A 26273-nucleotide genomic window follows, 5' to 3' on the forward strand; every position below is an offset into this window, starting at 1 on the left:
CATGATTGAGTCATTCTCTACATATCAAAGAGTTAAGAAAAATAAACCTTAGTGCCTTACACAGGTAATATAATTTGTTGGAAATGAGAGGCAAGTAGTTAGACACAGAAAAACTCTAATTATCTCCATTAACTTCATCTTCTAAAAGCCCTATCTCCACATATAGTCACACTATGATAAGGTTTGAAAATAAGAATTTTAGGGGAATCAATTCAATCCATAGAGCCAAGAATAGCTGATATTTTCGGACAAGTTTGAAGGCCATTAAGCGGAAAACCGGGAAAGAGTTAATGTTGCAGTTCAAGCCAAAAGCCATCTCTTGGAATAACTACTTTTGTGTATTTGCTCTATTCAGGTTTTCAGCTGATTGCAAGAGATCCAGTTACCCTGTGAAGGGAATGTGCTTTACTCCAAATGCATTGATTTAAATGTTAACTTGATCCAAAACACCTTACAGAAACATCCAGAGTTGTGTTTATCCAAATATCTGGGCACTGTGACACAAGTGGTTTAACACATAAAATTAACCACCACACTCTTGTTACTCTCAAACTGCTTTTCCCTTTTCTATTACAAACTACAAAGCATTCTTTCCCCAAATGTTTACACACCTGGAATATATTATTTTCCTTTCTCTATCTGGAAAAATTCCACTCATTAGATAAGACACAAATCAAATGTCATTGCTTTCATAAAGTTTTCTCTGATTAGTACATATGTGGTTACTATATTTATTTTGAAAGCCTATAGTATTTTGCACCAGAAATGAACTTAAATTATTTGTGTGCTTCTATCAGTTTCTTACCAGATTTTCATGAAGCATATCATTAAAGTGTTTCAAAAGCATAAACCGTAAAATGTCTTCCATAGTTTATGCCTATCCATACTTCCGATTTCTATTTTGTAATGCCGACCAAAACAAAAATCTTGCAGTTCAATTGGAGTTCAGTTCTTCTACCCTGGGATAGACTAACTAGAGTGATTATGAGAAATGAGTTGGTAAGGAATGAAATATATACTTGCCAAAAGATCTTTGTGTGTTTAAAAATGACACAAATGTGAAGGCTTATATTAGAATAATGGAAATAAATAAATCACAGTGTGTAACATTAAAGATGAGTTTCAGTAATGTCAAATATATTTTAACAGAAATATTTTGACTTTCTAGAAACACATGAAGAAATAACCTATAATATATCTTTTATAATACAAAATTTTGAAAGTCAGTCGATCCAAAGATGACAATGTGAGACTCCTGAGATTCTCTTAACAAGGGACACAAACTGAGTGGTGGCTTTAAGCAGCAGTAGTTTATTGTCTCACAGTTTAAGAATCCAGAAGTCCGGCCGGCGCCGCGGCTCACTAGGCTAATCCTCCGCCTGCGGCACTGGCACAATGGGTTCTAGTCCCGGTCCGGGCGCCGGATTCTGTCCCGGTTGCCCCTCTTCCAGGCCAGCTCTCTGCTGTGGCCCGGGAGTGCAGTGGAGGATGGCCCAGGTGCTTGGGCCCTGCACCCCATAGGAGACCAGGATAAGCACCTGGCTCCTGGCTTCGGATCAGTGCGGTGCGCTGGCCGCGGCGGCCATTGGAGGGTGAACCAACGGCAAAGGAAGACCTTTCTCTCTGTCTCTCTCTCTCACTGTCCACTCTGCCTGTCAAAAAAAAAAAAAAATTAAAAAAAAAATCCAGGAGTCCAAAATCAAAACGTCACCAGGACCTTGCTCCTTCAAAGCTCTGGAGGAAAATCTGTTCCTTGCCTTTCTCTTAGCTTCTGTTGTTGCTGGCAATCCTTAACGTTCCTTTGCTTGCAGACAGCTGTGAAACTCCCGTCTCTGTCTCATCAAATGGCGCTCTTCACCTTTCTCTCCTTTCCATCTTCTTTTAATGATATTTTTCATATTAGATTAAGGTCTAACCCCACTCCTTTATGACCGCACTTTAATGAATCACAATTGCAAAGAGCCCATTTCCAAATACAATCACATTCTGAGGTACTAAGGGCTAGGACTTCAACATATTTATCAGAGAACACAATTCATCCCCTAATAACGATCAGTCGAAGCTGTTATATTTTACATTTATTAATGCAAAAATATTAATAGACCACACTTTTAAAAGACTATCTTGATAAACTTAAGGTACATCCTTGATTATAAAAATAAAAAGACCGGGGCCAGTGTTGTGGCATAGCAGGTAGAGCTGCTACCTGCAAACCAGCATCCCATGTGGGTGCCGTTTCAGGTCCTGGCTGCTCTACTTGTGATTCAGCTCCCTGCTACTGGTCTGGGAAGAGCAGTAAGGGTGGCCCATGTACGTGGGCCCCTGCTACATGTGTCAAAGATCCAGATGAAGGCGTGCGGATCTGCGGTGAGGGCAGCGAGCGAAGCGGCCAGCGGGGCTCCGGAGCGCACCGCGACGCTCTGCGGACCCAGTCGGACCCAGCCGGACCGAGTCGCCCAGGCACCGCCTGCGCCCCGCCGTCGCGTCAAGGGCGTCTCTCGCGCCGCCCCAGGAGCGAGCTCCGAGCATCTCCAGCGGCGGCCACTCCTCGGGGCCAGGAGGGGGAAGCCGAGTGCGACAGACTCCGGGACCCCAGCGCAGCCCCTTTTCGCCTTCCAAGCCACCATGACCCACTTCAACAAGGGCCCTTCCTACGGGCTGTCGGCCGAGGTCAAGAACAAGATTGCGTCCAAGTATGACCATCAGGCAGAAGAAGACCTTCGCAACTGGATTGAAGAGGTGACGGGCATGAGCATCGGCACCAACTTCCAGCTGGGCCTAAAGGACGGCATCATCCTCTGCGAACTCATCAACAAGCTGCAGCCAGGCTCAGTGAAGAAGGTGAACGAGTCCTCATTAAACTGGCCTCAGTTGGAGAATATTGGCAACTTTATAAAAGCTATCCAGGCTTACGGGATGAAGCCACATGACATATTCGAAGCAAACGATCTTTTCGAGAATGGCAATATGACCCAGGTTCAGACTACATTGGTGGCTCTGGCAGGGCTGGCTAAGACAAAAGGGTTCCATACAACCATTGACATTGGAGTAAAGTATGCAGAAAAACAAACAAGACGTTTTGATGAAGGAAAACTCAAAGCTGGCCAGAGTGTGATTGGTTTGCAGATGGGAACCAATAAGTGTGCCAGCCAGGCAGGAATGACAGCCTATGGAACCAGGAGGCATCTTTATGATCCCAAAATGCAAACCGACAAACCTTTTGATCAGACCACAATTAGTCTGCAGATGGGCACCAACAAAGGAGCCAGCCAGGCAGGGATGTTGGCACCGGGTACCAGAAGAGACATCTACGATCAGAAGCTAACATTACAGCCAGTGGACAACTCGACGATCTCTCTACAGATGGGAACCAACAAAGTTGCTTCCCAGAAAGGAATGAGTGTGTACGGGCTTGGGCGGCAGGTGTATGATCCCAAATACCGTGCCGCCCCGACAGAGCCTGCCATTCACAATGGAAGCCAAGGGACAGGGACAAACGGGTCGGAAATCAGTGATAGCGATTCCCAGGCAGAATACCCAGATGAGTATCATGGCGAGTACCAGGATGACTACCGCAGGGATTACCAGTATGGTGACCAGGGCATTGATTACTAGAGACACCCAGAGGAGCCCGGTATTCAGTCCATCGCTCCTGTTCAGTGAGAACCAAGCTAGCCTTGAGTAATTTTTATCTCGTCTTCCTAAAACACTATTATGCTTATTATACCTAAAAAAGAAATTGCCTTACATACATTCCTTTTTCCTTTCTCTGCCTCTTCCCTCAATAGTTGCCTTTTAGTGCTGTAACAGTTAAATCCTACAGCATAACCAGTAACTCGCACATGAAGTAAAAAGGAATACTGTGAAAGGGGAGTACTCTTGTACAGCCAATTCTTTTATTAAAGATCTATGCATTTGCCGGCGCCGCGGCTCAATAGGCTAATCCTCCGCCTAGCGGCGCCAGCACACCGGGTTCTAGTCCCGGTCGGGGCGCCGGATTCTGTCCCGGTTGCCCCTCTTCCAGGCCAGCCCTCTGCTGTGGCCAGGGAGTGCAGTGGAGGATGGCCCAGGTGCTTGGGCCCTGCACCCCATGGGAGACCAGGAAAAGCACCTGGCTCCTGGCTCCTGCCATCGGATCAGCGCGGTGCGCCGGCCGCAGCGCGCCAGCCGCGGCGGCCATTGGAGGGTGAACCAACGGCAAAGGAAGACCTTTCTCTCTGTCTCTCTCTCTCACTGTCTACTCTGCCTGTCAAAAAAAAAAAAAGAAAGAAAAAAAAAAAAGATCTATGCATTTTTACAATCTTAAATCGGTATTTTCAAACAGTAGGAACTCTCTTTTTCTTTTTTTACAGTTCAGTGTATCTGGTTTCTACACGGAAGACTAAACTCATGCTTCTTGCTAATTGTGGTTTTTGCCAACTAAATCTAAGATATGCAGCATTTTAGAAATTTACATATCAATGTTTCTACAGTATTGTTTGCTAATTTTTAAATAAAGTCCTGATCAGTGTGCACCTGTGATTATATGTGTACTCATTCTCTTACCCAAGCTGACAAGAGCTTTTCAGAGCGTGTTGCTGAAGGAGCGTGCACAGACGTGGCCTGCCGCCTTCCGGGCCTTTGGTGGTGCGTGCTCTTCCTGTTTGTGCCAATGTATCAATGTAGAGTTGCTCTGTTTTCTTCAGCTGTATTTATTGCTGCATTTCTCAGCATAAACTTATCCCATTGTATTTTTTATAAATAAATATTTTTTTTGAACATTAAAAAAAAAAAAAGATCCAGATGAAGCTCCTGGCTTCTAGCTTAGGCTTGGTTCAGTCCTGGCCATTGTGTCCATCTGGGGAGTGAGCCAGTAGATGGAAGTTCTCTCTCTCTGTCTCTCCCTCTCTGTCTGTACTCTGACTTTAAAATAAATAAATAAATCTTTAAAAAGATCATAAAACAACTCTTAAATATCAGGAATGAAAGGAAACAAAATATCAAATAAATTTGTAAATAAATTATTCTGTTGGATTGTTGAAACAATTAATTGGGAAAAAAAAAGTATGTTGGGTAGATCATGGACATAAGACAAACATATGCAAATTGAGTGCTTTTAGTTATATCCCAGAAAACATCTTGGAAATTGGTCAGAAGTAACTTTCCCTAATAAAGAACAGGAAAAATTTATATTTCTAATATATTTGCAATGAGATTTAAATAAATGTAATTATGTATCCTTTTTCTTAATAGAGAAGTATAATTTATATCCTGAACTCACCTCTACGTAATTCATACTTCAAGTTAAATACAACAAGAACTTGACAAAAGGATTCTAAAGCTGATCTGGAACAGTAAAACATTTCAGGAAAAAATTAAGATGGAAAACTACAAATATCATTTGCCCTAACTGTATTAAAATACATAGTATAGCATACTATTACTCAAGATATCACCATTTTTGAAGATTAACCAATCCTCTTGTGTCTTTTATCCTTTTAATTGGTAAGGATATCTGGTTACTATTGCAACAAAAAGAACAAATTCATGGAGGTTGAAATAAAATAGAAGCTTATCTTATTTTTTAGGCAAAACATTGGACAGCCCAGAGCTACTATGGCATCCTCACATTGAACAGAATTCTGATGGGTTTATTTTCAATTGATACGATGCCATCCTCAATAGACAGTTCTCTTATAACGCCCCTGGATGACTAATCTAGCTCCTCCCTTCAAGTTCACACTTCAGCCAAGAAGAGGGGTGAAAAGTGTTGAGAAGAAACTTCTTATACCATTTCTGTTCACATTTTATTGCCTAGAAAGTAGTCATAGGGGTGAATCCAACAGAAGGAGTACAGAAAATTCAGTCTCCTGCTAGGCAGACATGTGTGCAACTAAAGAAATTAATTGAAAAAATAGGAGAACATACGTTCATGGCATCACCTATGGTGCCAGCATCCCATGTCAGAGTGCTAGGTCGAGTCCCAGATGTTCTGTTCTGATCCAGCTTCCTGCTAATGTTCCTGGGGAAGGTGGAAGAAGATGACCCAAGTACGTGGGAAAACGATAAAGTTCCTGGCTCCTAGCCTTGGCCTGGTCCAGCCCTTGCCATTGAGGCCATTTGGAGAGTGAACCAACAGACAGAAATACTCTGTCTCTCTCTCTCTGTGTCTTCCCTCCTCCCTCCCTCAGATTAGCTTTGAAAAATAAATAAATGAATAAATCTTTATGAGTGTGATTACAGAAATTTAAAAGTAAAAATAATAAGTTATCTAATATTTTGTTGTTTTCAATTTGGGAGACAGAAAGGGAAAGAGAGAGAGAGAGAGAGAGAGAGAGAGAGAGGAAAGAGAAAGACAGAGAGATGCTTCCAGCCGCTAGTTTACTCCTCAAATGCCCATAACAGCTGGTGATGGACCAAGCCAAAGCCAGGAGCCAGGAACTTCATCTTGATCTTCAATCTGGGTGCCAGGAACCTAAGTACTTAAGTCATCACCTGCTGCTTCCCAGACGCATTAGCAGGAAGCTGGATCAAAAGGGGAGTGGAATTCAGTCTTAGGCTTTCTGGTATGGGTGTAGGCTTTCCAAGTGGAGGCTGAACCTACGGTTCCTCAACACCCAATCCATTGGTATAATGTTAATGCTTATCTTACAACCTCCACTCTATGCCACTTCAGAGAAACAAAGAAAGACTTTTCAGAGAAAAATAAATTTCCTAGCTGAAAGAACTACTGAGGACCCAGTAAATTCCAGAATTTTACAGTTGGATAAAAGATTCTGAAAGTCTCAAGGAAAGAAAGATAATATAAAGTTGATATACAAAAACACGTTAATAGGAAAGATTTTTTATATGCTAGAAATCAGTGAAATAATGTCTTCAAAATTTTGAAAGAAAATTATTTGCAGCTAAAAATTTTCTCTCCTCCCTAGCTTTCAATCCAGTTAGAAATTTCAATCAGACATCAAATAAGTATTGATTTTTAAATATAAAATTATGACTTTATGAATATATAAGTCAACTATTTTACAATTTTACACATTTATTGATTTTAAATCAATGTAAAGGAGAAACTGGATGTAATAATTTTTACATATAGCAAAACTTTATTTTAATAGTGTGCAAAATTATTCCAATAGTGAGGTAATATTTGGCACCAAATTTTCTCCTAGGCAGAAATAAATTATATTTCTTCTTACTGAAAAATTCATTTGTATTGCTATGGAAAAAAACACTTGCATGACTACCAGTTTTCTACACTTTAATTTCTGCCCCTGTAAAATTATAAGCGTTTAATCAAAGCAAAGACTTTCAAGAGAGCACACCATATAGCTCAAGGAATCCCTGACGGGTTTGCCAGAGATGCTCAACGCTCCGCAGAAAGCACAGTCAGTAATCTTTTATCCATTTCCACATCTGCGACATTTTTCCCTGAGGTGGCAGTTCTCAAAAGTTGTAATTTCTAAGCATTTAGAAGGGCATTAAAGGTTGATCTTCAACAAAATTTAAAAAAAAATTTTTAGTAAATATAATTTTCCAAAGTACAGTTTATGGATTACACTGGCTCCCCCCCCCCCATAACTTCCCTCCCACCCACACCCCTCCCATCTCCCGCTCCCTCTCCCATTCCATTCACATCAAGATTCATTTTCAATTATCTTTATATACAGAAGATCGATTTAGTATATATTAAGTAAATTAAGAGTAACCAAAAAAAGAATAATAGCAAAGTTTTTGTGAACAGGAATGTGATCTATCCAGATCCATTGCTCTGTTGTTGCAAAAAAGCAGGGCAGATCTAAAGTGACTGGTAAGCATCCATCATAGTAGAGATGAAGAACAAAATACAAAATTTAAAAGTACAATTTATACGTTATCAACAGCTACTGCAGCATTTGGGAAACTTTGATACATCTATATGATAATGTATATACAGAAAACCAAATGAATGAAAAAAATGCAATTGTTAATCTCAGGGAAAGCACTGTTTTATAAGAAGATTAAAAATAAATACAATGTGGGGCCAGCACAATGGTGCAGTAGGTTAGTCCTCCGCCTACGGCGCCAGCATCCCATATGGACACGGTTCTAGTCCCGGCTGCTCCTCTTCCAATCCAGCTCTCTGCTATGGCCTGGGAAAGCAGTAGAAGATGACCCAAATCCTTGGGCTCCTGCACCCATGTGGGAGACCTGGAAGAAGCTCCTGATCCTGGCTTCGGATCAGCACAGCTCTGGCAGTTGCAGTAATTTGGGGAGTGAACCAACAGATGGAAGACCTTTCTCCCTGTCTCTTCCTGTCTGTAACTCTACCTCTCAAATAAATAAGATCTTTAAAAATAAAATAAATAACTAGTAAATAATAAATACAGTGTGGTTCCTAGATTGATACAAACCATATTTATATTTTATCAAAATAAAAAGTTCTATTTGATTTAATGCATATTTATGTTATTACATTGGGTTTGTAAAGATAATTAAAATAAGAACTAAGTCATCAGCTAACACTAAAGGAAATTAATTGATAATGTCTAAATCAGATAGATTAGGAAATGAAACTTTAAGAATATTATTTTTAACATTTAAAAACAGTTGGGAAAATAAATGAAACATTTGAAAGTATTTGTCTTAGAAAAGAGGGTCTAGGTTAAGTGAGAATTAGAGTGCATACTTTTCACTTTCAGTCTTTTGATTTATCAGCGATGTATGTTTATAATAGTGACAAAAATAGTTTTAAATATGAGAAAAAATATAACTGCATAGTATTTATAAGATTATTATAGGTGGTCAAGTTGCTAAATTGGTTTTAGTTGAGATGATGTAAATATGAAAAAGCTTTTCAGCAGAGAAAAATATGTGAATGGCTCTCTTCCATTTGAAAAAGTACTTTCATTTATTGTTAGTAACAATACTGAGTTACTAACAGTTACTGAGAAGTAACTGAGTTGTGAACAGAATTTCATAGTCAAAAGTCTCCGACATTTCCAGACTAGTGACAAAAATTTAAATCTATATACATTAAACACATAAAAATGATATAACTTTAATTCTTTGTATCCTTGCTTCATGTTATAACATGGGTTGCTAGTCTTGATTTTGATGTTCTAGTACTTTAACTTTCAATGTTCAGGAAAGAACAAAAAGATGAAGAATAAATTACATGTGGATAGACATAAAGAACATTCACATTCTTGTATGGAAAGTACGTATTTAATACATGCAAGCATATATTTTCTTATAAGCAGATGTTGACATTACAAAATAACAAGTAATTGAGCACAGATGGTGTGGTTGGCTTATAAAGTGCTTAAAGGAGAGTTAGCACTCAACAGAGACAGCAGATTTCCTTTTCAGTTAGGGTTCTTTTGGCTTTAAATAGTCCAGATTTCTTTCTCACTTAATGACTCTTTGCAAAGGGAGTGCTGTGAGCCAGTTTGAAAATAGTAATGTATCAAATACAAATGACAGATATAAAAATGATTTTATTTCGAATCAACCTTAAAGGAACCATGCTACATAGATCGAGTGTAAAGTATAGTATCAGTGCTATACATGAATTACATTTACATCTTTGTACACAATTGAAAAATGATAATTTATTAATATGATTATTACATTCTTTTCAGTTAGTTATTGAGTAAATTGGGCTTAAACTTGCTGCAGTAGTATTTCCACATTTATGATAATTGCAATAAATTAGACCTGCGACAGAATAAAACAGTCAATTTTCTCCTATTCATGGTTGTGTTGTTGGTGTGTTTAAGTCTGTAAACCCAAATAAAAATGATGGTAATTGAGGAAGAAAATGGAGGAAAACATAAATCTTACATGTGGTTAGGAGACAGATAATAGTTTCAATTTACTATTTTGTAGAGCAAAATGATGTTAACCCCAAGAACACCTATACCGTGCTGATAGTATTGACTAGAAATATTAAGATTCATATTTGAAAGTTTTTCTTCCTTTTCATAAAAGAAGAGGAAGGGAATAGTCTTTCTCGAATTTCTGAGCCATGCCCAGTTTTTTTTTACATTCCATTGAGAAGGGACTTGAATTATTCCTCAAAGGCATTCTTCCACACAAAGGTTTTTCCCTTGACTTCAAAGTAGGAACTACAAAAGTGCATATTAACATTGAAATGGATGAAAAACAGATTGAAAATTTTGAATAAGCATAGCAAATTGAAAGGCAGCTAGTAGAAATAATCAGAGGATCAGTTAAACTGATAGACCACTTGAATCTCTATTGTGTTAAAGTCAAATGCAAAGGATGAAGATAATTTTTGCAAAGAATACAGAAAATCCCATGCAATTGAAATCATAAGACACAGAAGCAAAGAAAGCTCTAACTCCTTAGATGCAATAAAATATTACTATGACCTAATGAAGCAGGCAAAATACATTTGATTACTAAATTTTGCTTCACTTCCTAGATTCCAAGATACACAAATTTGGGGAGCAATCGCATCATAGGTAAGTTGATACTTCCTATTGGCTGCAAAGACCTTTCCATAGACTTTCTGTTACGTCAATTCCCAGAACTTGCAAAAAAAAAAAAAAAAAAAAAAAAAGGCAGAAGACAATGTTTTGGAATTTCAGAGCCCCATGATCAATAATCTCATTTTAAAAAATCAACATTTTACACTGTGAGGATGGAGCATATCAATAGTCTGCCACAGGGCCGGCACTGTGGCATAATGGGTAAAGCCTCAGCCTACAGTGCCAGTATCCCATATGGGTGCCAGTTCAAGTCCTGGCTGCTCCACTTCTGATCCAGCTCTCTGCTATGGCCTGGGAGAGCAGTACAAGATGGCCCAAGTCTTTGGGCCCCTGCACCAGCATGGGAGACCAGGAGAAACTCCTGGCTCCTGGCTTCAGATTGGCGCATCTCCAGCCGTTGAGGCCAACTGGGGAGTGAACCAGCAGATGGAAGATCTCTCTCTCTCTCTCTCTTTCTCTTTCTCTGCCTCTCCTTCTCTCTGTGTAACTCTGACTTTCAAATAAATAAATAAATCTTTTAAAAAAATAGTCTGCCATATTACCATCTTAGAAAATGCTTGCTGTTTCTTGTTTACTTCTGCCTTACCAATGAGATCCTTAGAACCATACAGTTCTTAATCATTTTCACAGAGATGTGAGGTTCTTTTTTGCTTGTTTGTTTAAAATAAAGACCATAGAAGAGTTAGTTAACTCTGGTAGTGATCTCCTTAATATAAGTTGCTTGCTAGAGTGTATTCCTCATAGAAATCTTTTGAGAGATAAGAGGATAAGAGGAAAGCATGAAGCATTTATTTTGGAGAGCTTTACGAAAATTCTTTCCACGCATTTCAAAATTTTATGTTCACTCTGGAAGAAAAGTTCACTCATTAACTTTATTCATCAGACATTTGTTGAAGAGGTTAAAATAGTAAACTGGAGGTGGACATTTCACCATTTAAGACATGCACCGTTAAAATTGTATATCCCTTATCAAGTAACAGGGTTCAGTAGTTGGCTCCTTAATAATGAGGATCCTGGGAGACAGCAATGACGACTCAAGTCATTGTGTTCCTGCCACGCCTGTGGGAGACCTGGATTGAGTTCCCAACTCCATCCCTGGCACTGCCCCAGCCCATGTGGGATGGTATCTCTCTCTGTCTCTGTCTCAACTAATAAAGTAATTTTTAGTGTGGACCAATTATTGCAGAAGGATTAATTTAAAAGTTTCCTTCAACAATGTTTGAGGCTACTATAAGACTGGAGACTAGAAAGAACAAAATTTTTTAAATAGTACAACATAGTTGAAATTATTGGATATGTCCTGAAATCAAACAGAAGAATCTGAAGCTGAAGCTAAATAAATGAAATTCACCCAAAGGAGTTCTAGAATTGCTCTATATTAGTGAAACTTCCATTACTTTAAGTAAAATACCTGACATTTATTTTGGCTTTTAGTTTTGGGGCTCATAAACCAGGATCTGGCATTCTCATTAGTCCTGCATCTGACAAGAGCAGAACGCGCCCACAGGCTGAGTCAGGAAGCAGAGACAGGAAACAATTTCCATCCTCCTTCTGTGTGGTCTTCCCTTATAAAGCCATCATGATTCAATCCAGGGCTCCACCCTAGCAAACTAACCCAATCCAATCATTTTTCAAAAGCCCCACCTTCAGATATGACAATTGAGTCAAGTTTCTACCCTTAATCCATCAACCATTTATCATTTTACCTTTAACATAATACTCTGAGATTTAAATATCTGCTAAGGTTTAGGAATCAGATCTTGATAGAACTGTAAGAAGCTCCAAGCAAAGTATCAGCAGTTACCAATGTCAGAGAAATTAAATCTTGCTCTAAGTATTTCTTCATCCGGTTACTCATTTGTATTCCTTATAATAAAGCAGTGAATGTAAGCAAAGTGTCCTTTTGGGCTCTATAAACTATTTTAGTAAATTTTCAAATATTAGGGTTGTGCCCTGGGACTCCCTAATTTATAACCAGCCTATCACAGGTACAGAGGTCTGGGGCTGGTGCATAGCATCTCTGCTGGGGCAGTCTTGGACAATGAACCCTTGTGGGATCTCACGACTTCCATTTACTTACACTGTATCCTGCATACATAGTGAAAATTGTATATATAGTTCTCTGTTCACTTGGTAAGTTGTATCTACCCATTTCAGGTTTACAGGTTGATGTTATCACTAAGTCTCTTCAAACATGTTAAGGCATATAAAATATGATAAAACTTTTAGATTTTTTACTAAACCGTACAAAACTTCTTTAAATATTTATAATATTTATTCAGAGTATTATGTAGTATAATACTATCAATATTCTTGAACTATTTAGCCTATGTAATTTATATCTTTCCATTTAAAGAGATTTTTTCTGCTTTGTGAATATCATAAGGTGATAGTTTTACAAAAGCTCTATGAAAATTACAGTGTGCAATTAGAGTAATTAAGGGCCATCAATGCAGTACAGTGAGTTTTTGAGCAGGAGAGTTTTAATACCTACTTAGAGCTGATTAATTTTGAATTATAATGCATCTCTATCAAATAGAATAGCTAGATCACTACTGTCATGACTAAAATATGAGTAAAAGATTAAGGGGAAGAAAGTGGTGAAACAATGTGCTCTAACTTACATTTTCGTGTCCAAACCCGAACTTGTCTTTGTAAAATGTACACTCTTTGGGTGTAGACATCTGCATACAGATGTAGTTTCTCTTTTTCTACTGAGCATGTAGTATGCTACAAGGAGATTCACCCCAATACAAAGGTATTAAGATAATCCCATCTAGATTTAGAAATTGCTATTCTACAAAATTATCTTGTTTCCAAAAAGATCTCTTAAAAAGTATAAAATAATGTGTTGAAAAAACTAGATTTTTTCAAATAAACTAAATAGAAGTAATTCTATGTATAAATGCTAGGAATGAGTTTACTTAGACTGCTTGATTATATCTCAATGATAAAAGTTGATTAATCAGAGAAGGCTATGTGTTTCTTGTTTTTTTGTTTGTTTGCTTTGTTTTCATTTATTTATTTTTATTTGAAAAGCAGTGAGAGAGAGAGAGAGAGAGAGAGAGAGAGAGAGAGAGAGAGAGATGCAGAGATAGAAAGAGAATGCCCTGGTTCATTCCCCAAATGACTGCAGTGGTGGAGCTGGGCCGATCCTAAGCCAAGAGCCAGGAGCTTCTTCTGGGTCTCCCACATGAGTGTACAGGCCCAAGCACTTGGACCATCTTCCACTGGTTTCCCAGGCACATCAGTAAGGAGCTGGATCAGAAGTGGAGCTCCCAGGACTTGACTTGGCACCCATATGGGATGTCAGCACTGCAGGCATTGGCTTAACCCACTATGCCATATCACTGGCCCCTTGCAGTTTTCCTATGTAAGTTGCAGAAGTCTCATGGACACCTTTGCAACTTAATCAATAACCATTTATCTTATAACTTGCATTCACTGCTCACTTACACCGTCCTAATCTTCTCTTCAAATTCATCATTGCTCTTTGCCCTTTCCTCTTATGCACAATTTGATGTTGATTGAGCTTTCCATTCCCCACTATTTTCATTGCTGTTTTTTTCCCACTACAAATAGCTTTCTATTGTTCTGTTCAGCCATATTTGCACTACCTTCATCTCCGAGAGCTAGACAATTACTTCGGCTTCAGACTTCATATACTTGAGAGGTTTTATTTACTTCCCATAGGAAATCCTGTACGTAAAGAGCTGTCCAGTCCTCAGATGGTCACAAAAAGATCATCACAGGACACCACACATAGTTTCTTAATTGTGCTTCCTGGTTTCCTCCCTGAAAAACATCAATAACGAAACAAATAATGTCTGTCATGGGGTTGGTGTTTGGCACCGAGATTAACATGCCCTTTGGAAAGCCTGTATCCCATATAATAGTGCTTGTGTTCCAGTCCTCACTCTGCTTCCAAATCCAGTTTCTTGCTAGTGGGCACCAAGGAAGGTACCAAGTGATGTCTCAAGTAATTGGGTTCTTATAAAACAAAAGTTGTTTTTTTTTTTTATTTGAAAGGCAGAGAGGGAGGGTGGGAGCGGAAGAGAGAGAGAGAGAGAGAGAGAGAGAGAGAGAGAGAATCCTCCATCTGCTCATTCATTCCTCAAGTGGCCACAATGGCCAGGGCTGAGCCACACTGAAGTCAGGAGTCAAGAGTTCCATCTGGGTCTCCATGTGGGTGCAGGGACTCAAGAACCTGGGCCATCCTATGTTGCTCTTCCCAAGCCTTCAGCAATTAGCTGGATTGGAAAAGGACACCAGCCCACACGGGATGGCTGCACTGTGGGCCCAGCTCCACCCTTATACCGCAACACTGGCAGCCAAGAAATGTTATTAACGCATTTGCTTCTTATATTTTTTCTGAAAGCATTCAACAAATGCTAATCTGGAAAAGACACTTCCATTATGAAGTATTTTATTAGAGATCTTTAAATTTATCAAATTAGCGTAGTACATTTTTCTTGCAGTGAATGAAAATTAATTTTATCCTATTGTTTATTGTCAAGAGCACTTAAAATGTTAAATTACATAATTGCTTTTTCAATAAAAATGAATCACTTTCTCATCACCAAGATCATAAAAGAGCTATCACACATCATTGTTACATATATTATGATAATGATACTATCTAGAATTCTTGACTGACTTAAAGTGGTACTTTCATTCTTTGCAGAATAAAAATAAAATCCCAAACTTTTATGCTCCTTCTCAGACAATGATAACTGTTAATATCCACCTCTACTTAGACATTTTATTATGTTTGATTATTTTATTAAATGTATCATGAGTCTCTCAACAGGTAATTGTAACTAAGAATGCAAAAACAAGTATCTCAATTACAGATTTGAAGGTCAAATTTTAAAACAAAGTCCCCTCTATTGCTAATAGAGTTACTTCTAAAAAGTGAATCACTTGAAATTTTAATCTGCTTATTTTACTAAAAATTCCTTTTATAAAAAAAAATCAACAAGACGTTTTTGGCAAACATTTAATTTTCCCACTTATCATGGAGGCACCAAAATCTCTTCTTTTTATCATAAGGGCTCGACATCTTTTCCCTCATTTTCACTTCAAACTATAAAATTGATGTTTCAGGTGTAACAGAACAATGATGGGATTCAAAGTGAAATTGGTGGAGTCATGTTAATCATGGAATAAGGACAAACAAGAAGGAAGAATCTCATAAATCATTCAATTCATTTTAGTCTATTCACTCATTTCATTCATCCCACAAATACTTCTAATGTTTCATGTTGCATTAGACATTAATGATAAAAGGTGAAAATACATGATCCTGACTCCCTATACTTCCTAGAACTTCTCCAACATTCATACTGGGTTTGCATAAAATCTGTCTTAGTGGCTCGAATGCATGTGCAGATGCATTGACAACCCTCTCTCTTGGCTTCTCAAAGACAGAAATAGTGGAGAATCAACTTCCTTTGATGACTAGAGATTGGAATTTTGACTCATTATGCACTTGGCTTACACACTAAGAATAGTAAGGAAATTTAGCAACAATTAAGAAGTATTAACGTATTTGGTTAAAATCACAATTTTTTTTTTGCTTCCCATGCACCAAAACTAGAGTATTTTCCTATACTGCTGCATAAAAGAAAGGAGTTGGCTGATTACTTCATTAGTTACACATCTTTTATCTCCTCATAAAAAAACATCTTTTTGTTTTGTTTTGTTTTTGACGTTTAAGCAATCAAAAATTGATAGGTAATTATTTCAGGTATTCTTAACTCTTTTCTGCTTTGGATTTGTTACTTAACCTTGAAATATATACCAAACCAAACCAAACCAAACCAAAACAAAACAAAACAAAACTTAAATTATCTGACAATGTAACAGTACAAAGCAACTTAGATATATAATACTCTCAAAAATTAAAACAATAATAAATAGCAATAATGAAGGAATATTCAACATTGTTTGTAGACATCTAATTAGTGATGAGTACAAGCCATTCCCAATAGAATTTAATTTGCTTGATATGATTAGAATCAAACATAAGCTGTTTATTCTAAGCTACTTTCATTTCTCTTAATGGATTTCTTTTAAGTTTAAACTTAAAAATTCTGTTTTTGTACTCCCATACACCATAAATTGATGCTTCAATTTATGATGATTTAAAGCAAATGAAGCAGTGTGCTGTGGCCTTTGCTTAACATGATATTCATATAACAAAAACTATATCCTTATTTGACCTATATTCTTCTCACTTTTATTCAAAGGATTGGAGAAAACCTTATGCTCATTATTTCACAACGCCCTATATTTCTTCTGTCTCTGTCACTGTCACCCACTCCTCATTTTATTATTGCTTTGTTGCTACATGTTGCCTAACTAACCCTCTGATAGATGACTTTGTGTTCTCTGACACATTAACTCTCAGATCACTATTTCTTTTACTATAAACCAGCTTATTTGTTTTTCAAATGTCATAAATGATTATTTCTAATGATTCCCAGTCCTATCTAAAGTTGTGAAAATTATTAAGAAAGCAATCATCATGTATACCCGTTACAAAACAGAATATTTTATTAAAAAGGTAATATTATGGAGTCGGTGCCATGGCACACTAGGTTAATCCTCTGCCTGCAGCACTGGCATCCCATATGGGCACCAGGCTCTAGTCCCAGTTGCTTCTCTTCCAGTCCAGCTCTTTGCTATGGCTCCGGGAAAGCCCAGGAGGATGGCCCAAGTGCTTGGCCCTCTGCATCCGCAAGGAAGACCAGGAAAAAGCTCCTGGCTCTGGCCATTGCGGCCATTTGGGGAGTAAACCAGTGGATGGAAGACCTTTCTCTCTCTCTCATTGTCTATAACTCTACCTGTCAAAGAAATAAATAAATAAAAATCTTAAAAAAGGTAATATTATGTAAAGCTATGCTAAAGTATGTGAGATACTTTGTCTCATAAATATTGTAATCTACATGAAACTGTTTTGTAAGAAAAACATAAACAACATGGCAGTTAAATTACTAAAATTTATGAAGAGTAAATTTCTAATTAAAAGAATTTATCAAATTGGTATGCGAAGTTTATGGAAATGAAGCAAAGGATAAGCAATTCATTTTTCATCCAAAATATTTTAAACATCTCTATATATCAAGATTGATAAGATATATATTTATTTCTATTATAGAAAAAATATTCATTTGGGACATAAAGAATTTTGTTTAGAAAAACTCACTAGGGTTTTGTAACTTTATTAATAGGTTTATCACATTGCCTTTTCTGCCATTCTCCACTCTGTTCTGCTCTCTATGCATTTTCATTGCACAATGCTTCACATTTCTTATATATTTTTATGATTTCATGTACTGTTTCTCAAAATAGGTAAAATTATTTGATGTCTTCTTACTTTTTAGATATATTTAAATTCAATAGCAATACTGTTGTTTGAGATCTACCTTAGCACAGTGCTTCTATAACGCACTTATGCACTTATAAGTGCACTTATAAATTAACAACTAAAAGTATTTTCCTTTGATTTTGTATGTAATAACATCTTGGGCAGAACATGGAATTATGGATAGGAGCAGAACAATAACTCAAGAATGACTATGTGGTCTGCGACTCTGGCACAATGGTTGAGGTGGCTTGTGACACTTGCATTTCACATTGGAGCGCTCATTCAAGTCACTGCTGCTCCTCTTCCCATCCAGCTCCCGCTGATGCATCTGGGAAAGCACCAGAAAACCTTGCCACCCACATGGAAGACCATATGGGTTCCGAGTTCCTGGATTCAGCCTGGCCTAGCCCTGGTAGTTTTGGCCATTTGAGGAGTGAACCAGCAGAAGGAAGATCTCTTTGTTTTTCCCTTTCTCTCAATTGCTCTGCCTTTTAAATAAATAATAAATAAATCTTTAAATAAGGATGATTATTTTTTACACCTTTGGTAACTATGTTTACCAGATTCTTTCACCAAACAGTAATTATGTTTGGTAACTAAGCCCTTTATGTTCCAAGGTTGGCAAGAGGTAAAAGTAGGTGCATTGAGAGAAACATGAGTAAGAGAAGCAATAGATTTACAGCTGAAAATAATGAGAGTGCATTTCAATTGTTAAACTCCAGGTGCCCACATAATTTTCGGTAGTAATGAGTGATAGTAGGAAATATAGGTGTGGCAGTAAGAGGGAGGGTGATGAAATAGGTTTGGTCAGACCTAGTACTTGAGCTGTCCATTGGGACAATGTTAAAGAAGGTGGGGAGAAGAAGAGGAGGGGGAGAGAGAGAAGGAGAGGGATAAAAGGTAGAAAAGGAAGGGGGAAGAAGTAGAAGGAGGAAGAACAGAACAGAGAATCACTCAAGAGGTTGACTATAAGACTGAAACGAGGGGCAGTTATTTATTTTGAGGACTGGATATAGGAATACGTCTAAAGGAGGGAACAAAACAAGGAGTTTAAATCATGAACAAAAGAAAGAGCAGTTTATAAATATAATTTATAATTTGTGAACAGAGTCTGAGACTCAAGGTTTCTATCTAAAAATACAGGAGAAGCAATTCACCAAACTTTTGAGAGGCCACTAAAAACAAAACTCATCTTGCTTCAGTTTGCAATGGGAAATTTGAATTCAAGATTCAAGCACAGCAACCAAGAAACAGACTTCAGTAAGAGAAAGCAAACTCAGTCAGAAACGAAGCTTAACAGTAAAAAGTATTAAAATAAACTGTCAGAGAAATTGAAATTCAGCAAAGCCTCAGCTAGTAAGAAACGCTATTGGCAAAGCAAAGCAGTAACTCAGCAGGAGTGTCTCGTATGACTCCTGTACATGCCCAGCCTTTCCCCTTATATGCAGAGTGGGACTCACATTTCAGGCAGAGGTGAGTATAGTTTATCCGTGGACATGAAAGCCATGCTTATCCACTCAAGACACAGGTTTCTGGGGAACTGAAGGCCTCCCAAGGGAGAAGGGCAGATTAGGCAGGTGGACCCACTAATGAGGCGTGGGGTGTCAGGCTCAGCTCTTTTTTCAGATTGTCCAATCAGATTCATCACTCTTCTTCCAAGACAGGAGTGAAAGGCAAACGTCCAATCCTGGGGAAGTACCCACACACAGAAACATGGGATTTGGACATATAAAGTTCTCCTATGATGGAATCGTTTACCCTTCTGGTTTCCTTGTTCTTCTTCCAAAAGATGTTATTGCTAAACATAAAGTTCTATCATTTCTCTGTGCTCCTCCTTTAAATGATTCTTTTTCTTCATTCATTCATTTATTTATTTTTCAGGAAAGAGCAAGTCTGTGTGATGGAATAAAGATTCCTCCATTTTTGGTGCTGGTCTAGCATGGGGTGCTTGCTATCTTCCATACTAAAACTAAGGAAAAGACCAAGGCAGGTAAGATCTTGGTTAGAAGAGGAAACCTCTCTGCTACCTGAATGAGTCACTAAGGTATCCCAAGAAGACATTAGCATCGTCAGTTGAATTGTGCCCCTTCTAGTTGTTCCATGTGCACAGCACAATGGGATGCGTCCCTTTCCCTCATGGCTACTTTCTGCACATAAAATCTGAAAGAAGTGATAGACTTTTTCTCAACATAATAGAGGGGAAATATGGTGTAACCAGACTACCAAGGCCTGCCTCAGAGCAGAAAAATTGACTAAGGATTTCCTGTCTTTCCAAACTCCCAGGAGAGAGTTATTCTGTTTTGATTCAACTCCACAAAATATTTTTTCACTGGAAAAAATGTCAAGTCTAGTCTCTGCCCAATAACAGTGGTTCTCGGGTTTGAATTCTTCATTGAGACACCTCTGTAACCTTTCTGGGGGCACATGTCTCTTCCTAACTGGAACTTTGGGTGGGCTCATTCCACTCCATGCTGGAAATATTTATCACATCTGTTTCTTTGAATTATTTCAGCAGTTCTGTCAGCACTGTGTCTGTTTCAGGTTATATTGGGAAAATCAAAGATATTATCTTTCAAGTACAAAACACAATTGTGAAGTGATTTTAAAAATGAACTTAATGGATTTTACCTCAATACTCTGTACTGATTTGTTTTTGTTTCCACATATGCTGTTATATTTGTAAATTTCTAATGAATTACATAGGCTGATAATGATTCAAGAGGTTGTATCAGACACTTGGGAAATTTTCTCCTACCACTTCTGCTATAGTCTTGTAACTGCTTCATAATTCATACATATTATTGTTTCACCAGACTTTTGAAAATTACCATTTATAAAGTCGACTTCCTTAAGTTAGATTTTTTCAATTGTTTTTTAAAATATAATTTACCTGTTGTGTTTTGGAATGGCATGATTCCAATCAGAAGTATCATATTTAAGCAAGAAGTAAAAATTACACACATTTTATTCTAAGTTGTTAAAAAGGTTAATAGTTAAATGGAAAAGATTATCAGACATTTACCTTTTTTATACCATGGAATGTGAGTTCTACAAAGAAAATAAAACTAAAATGTATAGTAAAATGCTAACTTGTAAGGAATTAAATGAAGCCAAATAAAAGTGTATAAAGCACAATTATCTACTTTTATTCTGCATACAAATGTTGATATTAAGTGATGTTCATTTACTTATTATCAAACTCAGCCCTCTGCTATGATCGCCTCCACTGTTTGGAGGCCTACATCAGTTAGAATTTTGTTTTTACATCAGACCTTCCCACAGTGGCTAAAACAGTATTTATGTTTTTCAAATTGTAGGAGTCAGGATACAGGCAATTAAGATTGGTGCCACTGATTAAGGAAATCACCAAGGGCTTGGATGGATATTCACTTCATTTTTTTTTTTTTAAGATTTATTTTATTTATTTGAAAGATAGTTACAGAGAGAGGGAGAGACAGAGAGAGAGGTCTTCCATACGTTGGTTCACTCCCCAGATGGCCACAACGGCCGGAGCTGTGCCGATCCAAAACCAGGAGCCAAGTGCTTCTTCCGGGTCTCTCACATGGGTGCAGGGGCCCAAGGACTTGGGCCATCTTCTACTGCTTTCCCAGGCCATAGCAGAGAGCTAGATGAGAAGAGGAGCAGCCGGGACTAGAACCGCCGCCCATACAGGAAGCCGGTACCTCAGGCCAGGGCTTTAACCCATTTCGCCACAGCGCCAGCCCTGGATATTCACTTTTTGATCTGCCATCATTAGCACATGATTTTGGCTATTGCTCTACCTTCAAGAAACGTGCTCATATTTCAAAGTCAAACAAGGACTAAGGTCATGGAAGCTGTCTGTTTTATTTCGAGTCTCCATTTCTATATTTGGCTAAAATACAACACGTCCTAGTGCAATTATTTTCAAGTATGTGTTTTAAGGAAATAAAAGCAAGATTCTTTTAGTAAGAAAATAATACATGTGCCATTGTATTCTTTTCTACAGAAAAATTATAGTTCCAAGGATTTATGGTTATTGCTTACTTTTGCAAAATTCAAAATACATAAGATTTTTCTAGGAAGTTAAACAAAAAGGCAAATTTCAAGAACTCAAATGGAAAAACCATTATTTAGTAGAGAAGAGAATGGTCCAGATTTGCCATTTAATCTATCATCATGGGTAATTCTGGTGCACATGGTTCATGGGCCATTCTTTGAGATATACTGCTCAACTCTTCTAAGTTCATTGAAGATACCATCCAATTTGATAAATATAATTCAAAGGCAATTGGTGTTTTAATTTATTTTATCTTTGTGTTACAACTTTATGTGTTTTTATCCTTTGAATTCCTTCTAATATTTTTTTATCTTACTTTTATTTATTTGAAAGGCAGAGAGAGAGTGAGATAGCAAGAGAGACAGAAAGAGAGAGCACCCATCTACTTGTTCACTCTCCAAATGCCCAAAACATCCCACAACATCCATGGCCAGGCCAGTGCCAAAGCCAGGAGCTAGGAATGCAATTCAGGTCTCTCACGTGTGAAACAGACCCTGATTATTTAAACACTCACTGATTACCTCCCAGGGTCTGAGTTGGCACAAAGCTGGAGTCAGGAGCTAGAGCCAGGAATTGAACCTAAGTAGTCTGATAAGGGATACAGACATCTTAATTGGTGTCTTAAAGAATTAAGCCAAATCCTCACTCTGTATTTTTCAAGTTCTAGAATATGCATTCATCAGGTCTCTAGGGTTCTTGTGAAGGAAGACCCTTTATCTTTTCCCTTGGATACTGGAAGAGATTTTATAAAACATGCTGTTTTCCCATTGCATAAAATGTGGTCCGTTAAAAAGGAAATAGTGCGTAAGAGTTTATTCCCTCATGGCATATATTCAGTAATATGCTGGGGAAGGTTCATGCTGGCTAGTTAGCTCCAATTTTCAGCATCTATTCCCTGCTTTGCATTCAGTGACATCGAATTGGCAGTTATAAATAAGCCACAGTGTGCATTTTATACATTACAGAATTAAGGAGATGCTACAATCAGGCTTTTGTTTTCCATCAATTTTATTACCTTCATTTTTACTCTCTCTTTTCATTTTTACATCATTGCTTATATTGTTTTACCTAAATTTGTAGATATGTAAGTAGATGGCTAAAAAATCAGATTTCCCAACTTTCCTCATCTACAACACCTCAGGAATTTATTATTATCATTACTAATATTATAGCTGAGATACAACGAGACAGAGAGAATATGCCATCAGCTGGTTCACTCCCCAAATACTAATAATGATCTAGACAGGGCAAAGCTGAAGTCAGGAGCTGAGAGCTGGAAACTCAATCCAGGTCTCCCTCATGAGGGCCAAGAACCCAACCACTGACACCATCACTGCTGACTTCCAGGGTCTGCATCAGTAGGAAGATGCAGTCAAGAGTTTGAGCCAGTCATGGCAGTCGGGTACTCTGATATAAGACTTGGGCATCTTAATCCTAACTGTATATAACTAGTCCCTGAGAAATTTGACTTTCGTGATCAGTATTGTGGCAGAGAGGGTTAAGCTGTGGCTTGCAGTGCCAATATCCTATATTAGAGTGCAGGTTAAAGTCCTGGCTTTTCTGCTTCTGATCCAGTCTCCTGAAAATGTACCTGGGAAGGCAGCAGAAGATGGCTCAGATACTTGGGCCCCTACCACCTGTGTGTGATGGAGTTTCTGATCCCTGATTTTGTCCTGGCCCAGCCCTGTATACTGTGGCCATTTAGGTAGTGAATAAGTAGATGGAAGATTTCTTTCTCTCTGCCTCTCCTTCCCACTCTGTGTAACTCTGACTTTCAAATAAATAAATCTTCAAAAAATCTAAACATAAACAAAGGAAACATGAATTAGAACCTGAAGATCTGAAATAGAGTCCTCATTAATAAAATAAAGATAATTTTTTTCAATGTAATAAATAGTTTCTAGTAAAAAGTTCTTGGATTAATCAAAGTTACTTTGCCCATTCTCTGAATGAAGAATTCAGACATTTTTGAACAGGATGAGCTATAGGAAGAAAGTATGGAATAGCTGTAGAACAAAGTGACTCACATAAATGATTTACTATGTTCTGTAGGATACAGATCATGGGTTTCTGAGATCATCACAATAGATAATATTGATATACCTATAAGAAAGTATAAAGTCAGAACTGAGTCAACACTCAATGAACACTACAGAATGATGCCCTATAAAATCCAACAAAGACAAGCTGTATTGTTAATCAGCCTCCACAAAACCTGGTTTTGCAAGATGCCCTTGATTGATGCATAGAGTCAGCTATCCTTACATCAACAGCATGTTAATAGTGAAGAAATACATTTGTAATTGCTTTTGTTTGTGAAAGTCCTATGGAATCCTAAAGGTAGATTGTTCAGTGCAAAATGGGATGAACTACTAATGTAGCACACATACACTCTTGTTAAAATTTTAACTTCTGTTAAGTACATTAAATAAGTATGGCACATCATATAATAACATTTTAAAAATATTTAAAATAAGGACTTGAATTTTGTGTAATGTAAAAGACATTATAAGGAAGGTAATTACCAATCATCCCAAAATATCATCATTCAAGGTTAGATTGTCAAAATGGATTAATTGGAAAACATGTCAATTGAAAATAACAAACAGATTGAACTGGATAATTTATGAACATACACAAATTAAATATTTTAGTTTCTTTATATAAAAAGATTTATTTATTTACTTGAAAACCATAGTTACACACACACAGAGAGCAAGAGAGACAGAGAGGAAGATAGAGATCTTCCAGATGGCTGTAATAACCAAGGTTGGGACAGGCAGAATCCAGGAGCCAGGAACTCCATCAGGGTCTCCCATGAGAGCAGCAGGGACTCAAGCATTTTGGACATCCTCTGCTGTTTTCCCAGGCCATTAGCAGGGAGCTGGATTAGAAGTGGAACAGCTGAGACACAAATCAACCCCCATATCACAGGTGGTGACTTTATCCACTATGCCACAATGCTGACCCCTGACTTTAATTTTTATGTAAATTTGTCTCAGTATATATCTAGTTCCATTTACTTTCATCCATGCACAGAATGCAAGACATCTTTTATATTGGTATTGATATTATTGTTAATATCATCAGTGTTCTTCTTAAGAATTATATACTGGACATCTGAATCAGCAGTAGATAATTAAATTATTCTAATCTCATTTGTATTAGATTCTTTAATATTCACTCAACACTAAGTCACTCAGAGAAATAAAAACACATGGATGATTTACAATTGAGAAGGACAGATGTGGAGGCAACATAGGCTTAAGAGTATATCTAGGGTTTACTTGGTATGCTCAGAGTTCTTTATATCTGCTTGTTCTGCTTCCTTCTCTGTTCTGAACATATTCTATTACTAATCACACACTTGCTCTGTGTGGTGGGGGAAATGGGCAATGACAGCCCTTGCTTAGGATCCTTCCTGCTCTGAGAACACCGAAGCAACAGTATGACATTTAGCCTTCTGACCAAATAAAGAACATCCTAGGGACAGCATTGTGGTGCAACAGGTTAAACTGCCTCTTATGACACCAGCATCCCATATGAGAGCACCAGCTTGAGTGCTGGCTTCTCTGCTTCCCATCTAGCTTCCTGCTAATGCTCCTGGGAAAGCAGCAGAAGACGGCCCACGTATTTGGGCTGTGGTCACCCACCTTGAAGACCCAGGTGGAGTTCAGGTGCCTGTATTTGGTCTGGTCCAGCCCTGACCTCTTTAGGTGAATAAGCAAGTAGAAGATCTCTCTCCCTCCCTCTCTCTCTCATCCTGTCAATATTTCAAATAATAAAAAAATTTTCCTTAAAAAAAAGAAAAATTCAAGTGTTGGGGGCTACTGTTGTGATGCAATGGGTTAAGCCACTACTTACAAGGCAATCATCTCATATCAAAGTGGTGGTTCTTGTCCTGGCTCTTCCACTTCTGATACAACCCCTTGATGATATACCTGGGAAAGCAGCAAAACATAGTTAAAGTATCATTTAGGTTGGAGACCTGGCTGGAGTTCTGGTTTCCAGGCTTTGGCGTGGACTAGCTCTGGCTGTTGAGACCATTTGGGGAGTCAATGAGCAGATGGAAGACCTCTCTCTGCATCTCTCTTGGTCTCATGCTCTCTCCCTCTCTCTTTCTCATTCACTCTCTCTTCTCTCCTTTTCACCCTGCCTTTAAATAAATAAATACATCTTTTTTTAAAAAGAATCTAATTGTCGCAAGTCATCCTGGCCTTAAACACTGCTAGATGAATGTATTGCTATGTTTTCTGCCTATTTTGTGGAAGAAAATCAGAGGACCATTAGCTTAAGGCTTCAAAATGTTGAGAACAAGAACGCTTGCTAGCAGCATTTTGTCTTAGAGGAGGAAGGGGGATTTCATACAGCTTTAACAAGAGGTATTATA

General features: G+C 37.9%; 1 pseudogene across 1 annotated transcript; it reads left to right on the forward strand.

Annotated features, from left to right (window-relative positions):
* Nucleotides 1-1355: 1355 nt before the first annotated feature.
* Nucleotides 1356-4775, forward strand: LOC138844551 (calponin-3 pseudogene; annotated as a pseudogene). The gene has a single exon (XR_016216227.1). The product of XR_016216227.1 is annotated as a calponin-3 pseudogene (transcript).
* Nucleotides 4776-26273: the final 21498 nt, after the last annotated feature.

This window comes from Oryctolagus cuniculus, chromosome 11 (genome assembly GCF_051225735.1).
Source record: "Oryctolagus cuniculus isolate XC-2025 breed Fujian yellow rabbit chromosome 11, ASM5122573v1, whole genome shotgun sequence".
Taxonomy (NCBI): Eukaryota; Metazoa; Chordata; class Mammalia; order Lagomorpha; family Leporidae; genus Oryctolagus; species Oryctolagus cuniculus.